Below are 14,043 nucleotides of genomic sequence, written 5' to 3' on the forward strand. Positions count from 1 at the left end.
TTTTTTTTAAATGAAAGTACATAAAATTATATTTCCCTCATAACTTCTGATTTTTATTCATATATTTATTTATTTATTTATTTATTATTATTGAATTATTTATTGTAAAACATTTTTTACAACCAGAGGTTAATAATTATTAATACATCAATATATTTAAATAAAAAAAGGAAATGAAGCGGATTCGAACTGATGTGCCGTCCCCTTGTACGATCGAAATATTTCATTAATTAAAATTTTATTTGACTATAAATCTGGAACCAATGAAAATAAGTACGATATATATATTTGACATCTCTCAATGATAGCTTATTACTGCAGTTAAGAAAAAAGTCCAAAATCCAAATTTTTGGGATTTTGGGCTTTTTCAGACATTTTTAGACAAGTCGATTGCAATCAAAAGAAGAGATGTACAACTAGATGTTACATCAGTCCTAAATCCAAAATTTCAACATTCTACGGTTAATCGTTTTTGAGTTATGCGAGATACGTACGTACGTACAGATGTCACGCCGAAACTAGTCAAAATGGAATCGGGGATGGTTAAAATGGTTACTTCCGTTAAAATCTGAAAACCGAAATCTTTGTTATTATAATACGTCAATGAACTCGCACACGGAAGTAAAAAAGCACTAAATCTCGGTTAAATAATCTGTTGCGCGTTTACTTTCTTTTACACCTCAGGAGCGGTCACAAAATTTGGTAAGGCAACTAACTTATACTTCATGAATACGAACGGATTGGAATAGAAAACTTAAAATTTCCATTAACGAAATGAATGCAACTGGGATATAAAAAGGCGCAAATATAAAATTTCAAATATTCCAGTTCTATAATAAGGTTAAATAATTTAATAATCCACATTACCAGCGCATCGATATAAACTACTGAAGAAAATAGTTCGACATTTCAACCAACGGACCTGACATTAATTAAGGAAATTTTCAGATAGTGGCAGATAAGTAACAACAAAATATCATTCTCCTACTACATTAACGATCAAGTCACAATAACCGGGACATTAAAAATAAAATTACAAATCCAAAATTTAATACATCAAACTATACAAATATATATCAAACGAATACATGCCGTAAATTTTAATAAAATCTGTTGAAATTGTTTTAAATCCTAACAGACTGTGTAGCATCATACAGGCCAAAATCTGAGGGAAGGATTTAGACCACATTCTTAATGAGTAAACAATTCCAACTTAAAAGTTCTAAAAAAATTTAAATGCCTAACCAACTATATAACTCCATAAACCGGTAGAGAATTAAATAAAACGCACATCAAATACGGCACTTCAATTTAGAACATTATCATTTTACAATTACACAAAATTAGAAATTTCTGATTCCGTCGAAAATGATTGATGTTGATGGACTACGACAACCATCGTTATAACTTAAACTCAAAATTTGATCACGAATTCAAATTACTAGAATTGCAAAAGCACAGCTCTTTAATGTTCTGACATTAACTGTTCTTTCTTTTCCTGTTTAACCTCCGGAAATTACCGTTCAGGTATTACTTCAGAGGGGTGATATGTATGAATGTATGTAAATGAAGTGTAGTCTTGTACAGTCTCAGTTCGACCATTCCTGAGATGTGTGGTTAATTGAAACCCAATCACCAAAGAACAGCGGCATCCACGATCTAGCATTCAAATCTGTAGAAAAATAACAGACTTTACTAGGTCTTGAACGCTGGAACTCTCGACTTCCAAATCAGCTGATTAGCGAAAACGCGTTCACCACTAGACCAACCGATGAGTTGTTAGATTAACTAAAAACAGTAATGTACACGATTGTAATATTTGCTGGACCAACCACTCAAAATGTTTTTTTTTTTTTTTTTTTGACATTTACTTATATAAGATACCCTTCAACTTTAACGCTACACTTTTAGTATTTTTTTTTTAATTCACACTTACGATGCACTTTAATAAAAATTTCAACGTTTTCCTTTTCATTTAGGACGGGGAACGGAGATAGCAATTAAATAACCTTACCGATGATGCATAACTGTTATTTACGGTTTATAAGCCGTGGACGAGATTATATGAAACACTTGACCCTGTGGAAATTAAAAAAAGAAAAAACCGTAACAAAGAAACTTTGATGAAATCTCAGTGGTTTCCTTTCCCTATTCTTTGGACCAAGATCTTAGCGATTATTTCACTGTAAATCGTTTTTAATTAAATAATTTCTGGAAGACAGCACCTAAATTAAATTACTTTTCTAATATTTGAGTTACGGTTCTTTAGCGAAATTATCTACGATTTCATACCCGGAGTGAAACTGGGTAGTTCAGCTGGTAAACGGCACATTAAAAAAGCTTTTAAATTTCACACGGCAACAAGTTTTGTGCGGTTAATCTCATGACCACTTCCTAAAGAATGAATTATTTCTCCTTAATATGCATAATATTTCAACTAGATACAATAGATTTTAATGAATACGAAAGGCTTCCACATACACAAAACGCTAGCTTCTGTATTAAGCGATTGAATAACGAACAAAAATAATAATGCAATTACGGGTTTCAATACCAAACTGGTCCGAACCAAATACTACAATCTCTATTCTACACGGCTGTTTTCTACTTTTTTCTACATTAGTTTAAGGTGCTATTATTTGGTAATTATAAAATTACCAAAAATCGGCCTAAAATTATCGTACGAATGGATATAAACACATATATCGTACTTCCACTTACTTTTTAGAATTGCTTTATATCCGTTTTTATTAAATAATAATAATTCCCTGAGGTAGGTAATCCGCACGTCCGGAACACAACATCTACGTTCCACGTCCAGGACGGCAATAGCTGTACTTATGTACCATACATATTAGCTGGCTAACAGGGCTCCGAGTAAATTGGGCTTTAAACAGGGCTCCTCGGATATCTTACTCTTTTTACTTGTTTCTATCTTCAGGTCATTAAACGGATAGGATTTTACGGCCACCTGCAGGATACGAACAATTAATTACGAAATGGACACATACCATATTTAGAGCTGGCGATGTGGCAGCCAGGTTCAATGTTATTGCAGGTGCAACAGAGACACTTCCGTTGTTCACATGCCCCCTGCGATGCCAAGCATATAGCAATGGTGCCCATGTATTTCGGTGCATGGGAGCTATGAAAGCTTCGGTGAGTAGGAGCCTGGAGTCAGTGCAGAGATTGCGCATCCGCTCTCTGCCAGGACATATTCCGGTTCCACCGGAGTATCGGATCGGATCTCCAAGGTTTGTAGCCCTGAGTGGGGGTGTACCCCGGCGGCTAGCATTGCTACAGAAGGGATAAACGTTCATGAATATCCTTGAACAAACAAACGTGGCAGAGGGTGCACGTAAACACCCTCGTTTAGAAACCACCAATTCGCCACAAGCGAAGAGGAAAAAAGTAAGGAGTCTGATAAAATTAAGAAAGATGCTGATAGAATCAGTAAAGAATTAAGGAAAGGTTTATTTGGCTATAATGTACCTATTACGAAGGAGAATGGAAACTTCCAAAAGGTTAGTCCATTCTTAATCGCTAGAGAGATTGCTAATTGTTGCTGGTGGTCCTGTCAAAGAAATCCGGAAAAGTTTTAATGGATTGCACATCAAAACTATCAACGACAGTCAAAGCCAGGAAGTCCAAGCATTAAAGAAGATCGGTGAATTTGCGGTATCTATGCAACCGCATAGCACCCTTAACACATCAAGAGGAGTTGTTTGCCGCGATCTTCTAAACTGTACAGAAGAAGAAATTGTACAAGAAATGTCTAGCCAGGGAGTAGCTCATTGTCGCAGACTAACCATGAGGAGAAATGGTGAGGTTTTTCCTTCGGCCTCGCATGTTTTGACATTCAATAGGCCTAACCTTCCTGAAAAGGTACAAGCTGGTAAACATCGGCTTGATGTACGTGCTTTTATCCCACAGCCTATGAGATGTTTTAAGTGTCAACCATTCGGACACACTGCAGCTAGATGTGAAGCGCAGGAAATATGCATATGTGGAATGAAAACACATGAGGGTGAGGGCTAGAAAAAGCTTACAAAAATCTTTTTTCAAGAATAGTAACGTTCCTAAACCCAAATACTTAGTCATTACAAAGGAGAATGGTAATTTCTTGAGGGCGAGTCCTTTTCTCATTGCTCGGAAAATAACTAAATGCGCTGGAGGCCCTGTTAAAGAAATAAGGAAGACCTTCACTGGACTACATGTTGAGACTGTAAATGATGCTGTCTCAGAAAATCCTAGGGCTTAAAAATATTGGAGAATTGGTTGTACGCGTCGATCCCCACGGCACACTCAACACCTCAACGGGTGTGGTCGTCTGTCGGGATCTTCTAAATTGCTCGGAGCAAGAAATTGTTGAAGAGTTGTCATCACAAGGAGTAATAGAGTGTCTTCGATTCAACAAGAGAAGGAACGGTGAGGTCCTACCCTCAGCCTGTCATGTCCTCACTTTCAACCGGCCTACTTTGCCGGAGAAGGTAAGAACGGGGATTCATCGATTGGATGTGCGGGCATTTGTCCCGCAGCCAATGAGATGCTTTAAGTGCCAAAGCTTTGACCACACCGCTGTTAGGCGTGAAAGACCGCAAATATGCGTGTGCGGTGATAAGGTACATGAAGGCAAGTCGTGTAAGGAAGGAACCTCCTACGTGTATTAATTGCAAAGGACAGCATTCTTGTAGATCATGGAACTGTCCTGTCTACAAAGACGAGGTGGCTGTGCAGGAAGTAAAACCCAGCAAAAGTTCAGCTACTTCGAAGCAAAGAAGATTGTAAACGCACGCAAACCTAGAGCAAAAACAACCTATACTCAAGCTGCGGCTACTGTTCCTGCTCCTGCTCCAGTTACTGTTGATGAGACTCTAATCCTTAACAAACTTGCGCCCACTTTGGCTGGCTTAATTAATAAGATAATTGAAAACAAAATGAAGCCTTTCAGCAGTATATAAGCTGTTAAGCCAAAGATAGTAGTACAGACTCCTGAAGATAAATCTCCAAAACAGAAAGCTGCTCCTGTAGAGAAGAAAACGGACGCCAAACCAGTCTTAGCGAGATACTTGTTGATGACAAGAAGAAAGTGACTGCTACAGAATCTGTTATGGAGGCTCCCAAGCCTCCTGCAACTGAGGTGACCTAAGCCTCAAAGGCCACAAAAAATCACACAGGGGGGGCAAGTGTCCCCCCCTTCGACGGGCGGTGACTGGTGCGATCCCCGTGTCGGGGATCAGCCAGGTTCCCGCCTCTCAATCGGCGCCGATCCATGTCCGTCATCGTGTGCGGCTTCGGTGGTCTCCGATTCGGAGACCGGAAGCTATACGGGCGACGACGTTCTCCGCGAACACGAAGCTGTTCGCAATATGGAGAAAAAAAGGATGGCTGAAAGGTAAACCAAGGCCATAATTTAATTTAAAATTAACGAGTCGATTGTACAATGGAACATTAATGGATGTTTTTCAAACATCCACGAGCTCCAACGCTTTGTACATGATGTAGACCCGATTTGTATATGTCTGCAAGAAACACATTTCTGCCGAAATGAAAATTTTAAATTAAGAGGATATGATGTATTTCAGAGAGATCAACCGCCAAATATAAGAGTTAGAGGTGGAGTAGCCATATTAACATCGACTAGAGCTACCGCCAAAGCGGTTGATCTAAATACAAAACTACAAGCGGTCGCCATTAGAATGAAGCGTCCGCTTCAGATCACTGTCTGCAGCATATACTTGCCGAATTTTGATTGGAAGGAGGATGACATAGCGCGATTAATTTCTGAGCTTCCCCCACCTGTTTTACTGGTGGGTGATTTTAATGCTCATAATTATCTTTGGGGATCGGATCGAGTAGATCCCCGCGGAAGAGAATTGGAAAGGTTCCTGATGAATTCCGAACTTATTCTTTTAAACGATGGGTCAAGAACCTTTTTCAATGCCAGAGATGGATCTACCACCTATCAAATGATCAACTTAGAGAACATTATATATAACAGCTTTATTACGAGGAAACATTGTGTCGGAGTCTTCTTCGATCTTCAGAAGGCTTTCGATATGACCTGGCGACATGGAGTAATGCTCCAAATACATGAATGGGGCATTCGTGGAAATCTGCCAGTTTTACTCAGCAACTATATGAATGACCGTACTTTCCAAGTTCGCGTCAACAATGAATAGTCATCTGTAAGAAGCTTGGAAAATGGCATACCATAAGGTTCGACGCTGGGCGGTACCTTGTTTACCAACGCTATTAATAAATTGATATCAGCCATTCCAGAAGAAATCAGCAAAAGCGTCTATGTTGATGACTTGATAATTGTGTATGCCACCAACAAGAAGCTATGGTGAAATACAAATTACAACCGGCGATTGACGCTCTAAATGAAGTTGCGAGGAATAATGGATTCCAATTTTCACCAGAAAAAACGTGCTGTGTACACTTCTGTAGGTAGAGTATTCCTCACCAAAGTCCTATTTTGACAATAGACAACAATCCAATACAATTTAAGGACAATGTGAAATTTTTAGGACTGTAAATACAATTTTGTAGACTGACGGTAAATACAAGGTTAGATCTCTCTGAGGAAGAAATAAAAAAGAAGCCTGCAGTGATAATCCAACAGGAATTTTTAGCAACCGTCGGTAACTACGAAGAACATATTAGAATTTATACTGACGGTTCTAAAACCGAACATGATGTTCGATGCTCCATATATGTAAATGGAGAAGCCCACTTTTGGAAACTGCCAGATATGGCCAGTGTCTATACGGCAGACCTTACTGCCATTCAGCAAGCTCTTCGGAACACAGAACACTATTGCGAAGAGAGAGTGCTAATATGTTCCGATTCTCTAAGTGCACATGTTGCAATTCGGAACAAGAACATTAAGGATGTCCTAATTGCAAACATCCTGTCAATTTTGTACGTTCTAAATCAACGAGGACAGCGATGCGTATTTGTATGGACTCCAGGGCATGCTGGTATTATAGGTAATGAAAGCGCAGACGAAGCTGCCAGAAAGGCAACAGTCTGCGATGTTTTGGATGCATTCCTGTAAGGGTGGCAGATGTTAAAAACTGCCTGACTAACTTAATAAGAAACAGTGATATACTGATTGGAGGAGTTTAAATACAAAATTAAACTCAATCAAAACTTCTCCATGTAAATGGAAAAGCGACGTGATGTTGACTCGCCGAGAAGAAATGGCTGTGACCAGACTTAGAATCGGTCACAAGCGAATAACAAATTCATATTTGTTAACCGGCGAAGAGAGACCAATGTGCGGTGTTTGTAATAAAACACAATAAAGCATCTGATGGAAGAGTGTACCATATATGAGGACCTCAGAAAGAGGTTCCGGCTAAGAAATGATATTGCTTCTGATTTAGATAATGGAAATGAAGAAAAGATAGTTGCTTATTTACACGCCAGTGGACTTCTTAAAAGTCTGTAAAAGTGAAATATTTAAAGCTGTGTTAAACAAACTCTAAGAGGTAGTCATATATATAAAATGAAGTCTCGAAGCGTGGCTCGTATAGTGACGGGAGGTAGCCCTCTTGCCTAGGCCACCCTGGCTCGCCTGCATACAAGAGCAGGGAGTCGGGGTGTGTCCAATGATGGCATGGGGGACCCTCAAGGGTGGACTGAGGGCGCGAGGCTATGGATTAGCGTAATGCATGCCTGTAGCCAAGTAGGTCAGGACCGGGAAGGGTAGCCTAGGGGCTTTTTGGCCGTCCAGACCAAGTGGTCAGATTGCTCTTATGACGCTGGGAGGACCCCGATGGTTTACGTCTTACAGGACTGTTTATAGGGGGGAGTCACTGCCACGGCATCCTGGGGCGGCTGATATGCTGCTTTACGGCAGTTCTGGTCGCCCCGAGGGTGCTTAAACAAATTAATAAACCAGACAGGAAGAAGGAGATAATGGTATTGTAAAGACATGTATTTTCTATTTATGTTTATTTGTGATATATTGTCATATTTTTTTTAAGATTGGGGCCCTTTACACCCCATATGTATTGTTTTTGTTTATTGTTTTAGATTAATGTTATGTGTACTTTGTTCTTTTTAAATAAAAATGTAAGGGTCCTTTACATCCTTATATATGACGATCCTGATCTCTTTTAAGAATGAGACGAGGGCTAATGACCTTAGCAGTAGATGCCCGTAAAACAAATAAAAATAAATAAAAAATAACAATAAAGTATTAGTCTTTTCAGAAAACGCATAAAATCATTTTAGATAAGGTACAGCACTTGACAAACCAAATTTCAAAAGCGGATCCTGAACGCTAAAAATAGATTTTAAGAAATGTTGGCTATATTTTTTTCGTTTGCAGTTCTCGACATTAATCAATAGATTTATGTCTGGTAAAGACATTCTCGGGCAGTAATCGCTCGGCCACTCCATCTGTTTACCTAAATTTGTTAGGATTGTAATCACTCTACCTCATAAAATTACGGGAATTTCACAACTTTACGTAACCGGCAGGTAAGCCGTTTATGGGTGAACAGATAGAAAAACCCCGGATTGACACAGAACAAACTACTTTGTCGGCTAATGTACTTACAAGAAACGGACGACACGAATTACTTTTATAAATAATGATTATTAAAAGTATTATATGCGGCACGAGTTGTAACTACTGAAAACGAACAAATCGGTAATGAAAAATAAAGCTATTATAATAAATTTTATTTACAACAGCAACAATATTCGGTATAATTATAAAATAACTAAAGTACAAAATGCATACTCATATTTTTTATAAATAATATTATAAAAAGCTTAACAAGTTTCAAAATAATAAAATAAACACCCAACACATAAAAACACACACACACACACACACAAACGCGTGCGCGCTTGTGTAATATTTCACAGAATACTTACGTAATCATAATTAACAATACAGCAGATCATAGTGAACATATTTTAGCATTCAATTCCAACCGGCATCAATAAGCATACCTGGAAAAAAAAATCTCTATTAGAATCTTATCATTTAAGACAGTACTGAAAATTGATGAAAAATCAATCGGAAGTTAACTTGCACAAATATACAAACAAACATTTACACAAAAAAGTTCGGTATTAATCAAAAAATTAATACCATTAACGATTAAAATACACAGTATTCCTAAATTAGTCATTCAAAAGTAACGAAAACAGTATAGAACTGTTTGATACATCACTGAATACCCTGACATTACGACTATAGTCGTAGTATCATAACTGAATATAGTAAGTATACCTGCAAGTTTTATTCCCGACGTTCTCACTAGGTGGCACGCACGAAAGAGTAATTCCATCGGTCATCATGGAATCGTATTCCGGTCCATAGTGCAGTGTTGTTTAAGGTTTCATGAATCCAAATCGGCCATTCGGAGACAATTCATGACTAAAAATCGGAAGCAACCACCTCAAAGACAGTCTGTAATTGCACGGTACAATCACTTCATTGAAACGGATTGTGTATCATGTAGAACGCCAGGTCAGGGTAGACCTTCAGTTTCTGAAGCGGCAATAATTAATAAAATTGTGTTCAGTACCGAAGCAACCTTCCATACCAGCGGTAAAGTGAATCGACATAATGTTCGGATATGGGGTGAGTGGAATCCACGTCACGCATTCGAATACGTACGGGACTCGCCTAAGGGGAATGTTTTATGTACTGTAAGCTGTCACAAAACTTACGGTGCTTTCTTTTCTGTCAAGTCGAGTATAACTGGCATATCGTAACCGGACATGCTTAAACATTATCTAATACTACAATTACAGTAACATGAAGACACAGAATTCATTCTCCAGCAAGATGCGCACCAACATATTATCATTATCAAGCAGTTGTCACGTATCTCAATAGCAAAGTGCCGTTGGATTGGACGCGGTGGAACAATTCCTAGCCACCACGATCGCCTGATTTAACTCCAATGGAATTCTCTGTATGGAATTACGTTAAAAAGTGTTTGTTCCTCCGCTTCCAAGAAAAGTTGATGAGCTGCTGCACCGGATAACACAAACAGCTACCCCTCCCCGTAGATCAAGACATGCTACATAGAAATTGGCAGGAAACTGATTACAGATAGGACATCTAACGTGTTATAAAGGTAGCCTTATTGAGCATTTGTAAATGAAACTTGTAGATATAACGTATTCAGTGTTGTATCAACCATTTCGGTAAGTTATATACTTTTTTTCATAATTAAGGGGTTACTTTTGAATAACTAATTTAGAAATACCCGATTCATAAAACACATGTAAATTAATGTCAGTTAAGATTAATAAAATTGTTTCTATAAAGATTTTTCAAGACTGAGTATAAACAAAGTTTAAAAAAAATAAATAGTCTTAACATAAAAATGCATACGATGATGCATACGATTGAAGGATTTGGAAATCTGAAGGATTTCCAAATTTAGAAATCGGTACCAAATTAATGGTAAGCTTACTAACTCTTAATTTGGTAGTTACAAAACCGGGAAATTAGAAATTATATTAGGAATAGTTTCTACGTAAGGTGATTTATCTGAATTTTTATATGCCAAGATAAGCGTACAAATAATGTTCCACGGGAATTTTTCCGTCGACAACCAAGTTCTGCTCGGTCTTTTCTAAAATAAGAAAATCAATGCAAATAAGACGTAAATACGATGGTAGAGAGGTATTTGTTAAGGCAACCTGGAAACCAGGAAATACGTTTTTATAGCTTAAGTTTAATCAGATATCTTGAATTTTCGTGCGATATGAAATTGACATCAGGATAAATATTATTACGGTATCTAGAATAATCCGATAGCAATGATCACAAAATATAGAGAAAGAATCTTTAAATCGTCTGTATAAACGGTGTATTTATTAATTTCGTTTAAAAAAATTTCCCGCTTAAGTTATTTAGGAAAACTTACAAAGCGATGACCCAAGGAAATCGCTAAACAAAATAAAAATAAATCATAGAAATCTGTCCACTTTTCGAAGAGTAGGCCTTTAATAAAATAAAAAATACAAGGATGGAATCGAAGTCACCTCCGTCAATGAAAACCCAACGCTAATGATGTTTATAAATACTCCAGACATTAATATACGATCATGATTTTAGCAATTCGATCAAGTTTAAAATAATTTATGAAGTCATTGTCCATAACAGTTGGCATATGACCGGGTAAAAGTTTTAATTTTTATTACGATCTGCTTATTTTATTCATTTTTAAGAAAAATAATAAAAATCCTTTGAAGTTCCGATGAAAATGGTTACTATTACAGAAATTAAAAACGGTTAAGAAAAATTCTCATTAAAATTAAGCCTCATAACGATATTAAACTACTTTCAGCACGTTCCTAGCCGATAACAGCAAAATGGAGATTTTTGTGATGTTCAAAACATTTTCATGTTAAAAAAAAATCAATTAACAAAAAAACTAACAGTAAAGAAATATAAATATTTCCCCTTTCCAGATCTCGCGCTATATGCAGTTATTTTATAGAAATTCTTATTTTTCAAATGTATTTTTATCAAGCCTATTATTTTTATCCTCAGATTTCTTCTCGCCTATTGTATTAATTGCGAGTGAGCATTTTTTTGTACGGGCAGTTATCTCAGTAGGCTTATCCCCATTTAAATAAACTACAAACTGCAATCTTATAATTATATATATGTATATATATATATATTCATACATATAAAACTGAATGTTCATCCGATTACGATGAAAATTTGGTAAGTTGTGGGCACGCCCGCGAAGATACTAGACTGACCCGGACTAGCTGACCCGGCAATGGCGAAGCATTGCCGGGTCAGCTAGTTATTGAATAAAAATATATCACTAGTAATAATAACAATATACTTATTAAAATTAAGAAGTGTTGACTGCTTTAAGTCAGCTCAAATTTAATTGATGCTAGTTAATTTTTAATTTACTGCAGACTTCAAAAATTGGAATGAGAAGACTTTATAAAGCACTATTTTAAATTTCTTTTAAAGAGTGTTTTTGAAGTTTGTTTTATTTCATTCCGCAGGCAGGAAAGTAAAACATATACACACACAAAGAATAAACATTAACTATAGCTTAATTAAACAGATTTCTCAATAGAGGACTGCGCTATAAACTTTAGGAACAGAATACCCTATCAAATTTTAAAACTGCAACTTTTTAAAAACTTAAGCCACAGTAACCGGTCGCACTTATGATTCATTAGTCATCGACAAGCCGGTTAATAGAATTCCTATCGTTTTAAGGGTGGGTATGCATTATCCTCTAAGCGAATTCAGTCCCTTTTCACAACTTTTTTAAAGACAAAATCCACTAATGAACAAGATGCAGTTTGATTTACAGGTTCTAGGTTAACCGTGACCAAAATCAAAACCCACAACTGTAGCGCGCGTAAAAAAAAGCACGGCGATACGCGAATTATTTACATTATTATTGACACCTATAAGTAACGTTAAAATATAACAAAAATTAGTAATATCTTATTTTATAAACAAATAAACTTTCTTTTTCTGTTTATCCTCCGGAACTACCGTAAGGTATTAATTACTTCGGAGGATGATATGTATGAATGAATGTAAATGAAGTGTAGTCTTGTACAGTCTCAGGTCGACTATTCCTGAGACGGTTGGTTAATTTAAACCCAACCACCAAAGAACACCGATATCCACGACATAGTAGTATTCAAATCCGTATTAAAGTAACACTACCTTTACTAGGATCTGAACCTTAGAACTCTCGATTTCGAAATCAGATGATTTACGATAAAGAGTTCACCAGTAGACCAACCCGGTTGGTCAAACAAATATAATACTGATTTAGCAGATACACAATCCTGTGTTTTCAACAACAACAAAAAAAACTGACAGAACATGCAAACAACCAGTTATTTATTGATCTTTATATGATGAATATTTTTACTATGAACTCGGCACCTGGTAAAGGAACACAATCGTAATTTTACATTGTACTCGTTCATGAGTTTTTCTTCTATTTTCTATACTGTATTCAGTTTGGTTATACAGTGAAGAATAAACAAACGTTACGTTCGTTTATTTCGAGTCACATTCCGTATAACAGTGCCGATTCACAACGCGGTCATATCTATATACAACATTATTTACCGATTACTCTAAACCCCTTAATCTTTTCATCTGAACACTCTTCAGTTTTCGTGTTCTATTTTTGTTTCCGTTAATTATTTATTCTATGTGATTTAAAGTTAATATAAAGCAATTTCTTTAGTTTACAGGAACTCAAGTGTAGTGTATTCCTAGATTTGTATCTGTACGACTTGATTTATATGAATATTTTGACACCCACGTTTCATAGAGATTCAACTGATAGTAATGCAAAATTATTTATATCCCCTCCGAATATAAAGGCCGCAAAAAATTAGTTAAGTTGTACCGAAAAACATATATTAGATGCTTACAAACGCGAATTACAGAATAATCGAACGGCGATGACTTCGGATATCGTTAATAAAACTGCTAATATAAGTGGAAGTTGTGCTGCTTAAATGTACAAAGTGATTAACGAGTATTAATCTACTAATGAACTACGGTCTCCTAAGAAAACAAAACCCCGCAGGTCAATTGAAGAAAGAGTTGACGATTTCGGTAAAAACGAGATCGTAAAAAAGTACACGAATTTTATTTCGAAACGACTGCCTATAGACGACACAGGCCCTTATAAGTGCCCTATAGAAGTGTTACGAAGCACAGGCCCTTGTAATGTTTTCAAAAGAGTCAGAGCAATCAGTGTAGAGTCACTGGGACCGATACAGGCTGAAATATACGCAAAATCCTTAAATTCGAAACAAGAACAAACGGAAGACAATATCACGTTATAGCGCCCCTGGAAAAGCTTCCCGCCTCTTGTAGTTATGAACCACCTAAAGGTTACGCACAGGACGCAAACGTTAATTGTCAAGTCCTCATCGACTTACGTGGAACTGCTCGAGTCTGTTCAGACGGAGGTTGTCGTGCCTTCCACCAACGAGATCTACGTATACACCACAGTACGGATCTACGGATGAATACCAACC

The 14,043-nt window shown here is 36.8% G+C and overlaps 1 protein-coding gene across 10 annotated transcripts in view; it reads right to left on the bottom strand.

Moving 5' to 3' along the window:
• Positions 1-14,043, bottom strand: part of CtBP (C-terminal binding protein) — a 284,561-nt gene that overhangs the window by 221,874 nt on the left and 48,644 nt on the right. For 8 of the 10 annotated variants that reach the window (XM_075367884.1, XM_075367872.1, XM_075367882.1 and 5 more), the window contains exon 2: positions 8,899-8,976. The exons of the other annotated variants lie outside the window; for them this stretch is intronic. The gene's annotated coding sequence lies outside the window, so the exon portion shown is untranslated. The remainder of the gene's footprint in view (positions 1-8,898; positions 8,977-14,043) is intronic. 10 annotated transcript variants of the gene reach the window in all.

This window comes from Lycorma delicatula, chromosome 1 (genome assembly GCF_047948215.1).
Source record: "Lycorma delicatula isolate Av1 chromosome 1, ASM4794821v1, whole genome shotgun sequence".
NCBI lineage: Eukaryota > Metazoa > Arthropoda > Insecta > Hemiptera > Fulgoridae > Lycorma > Lycorma delicatula.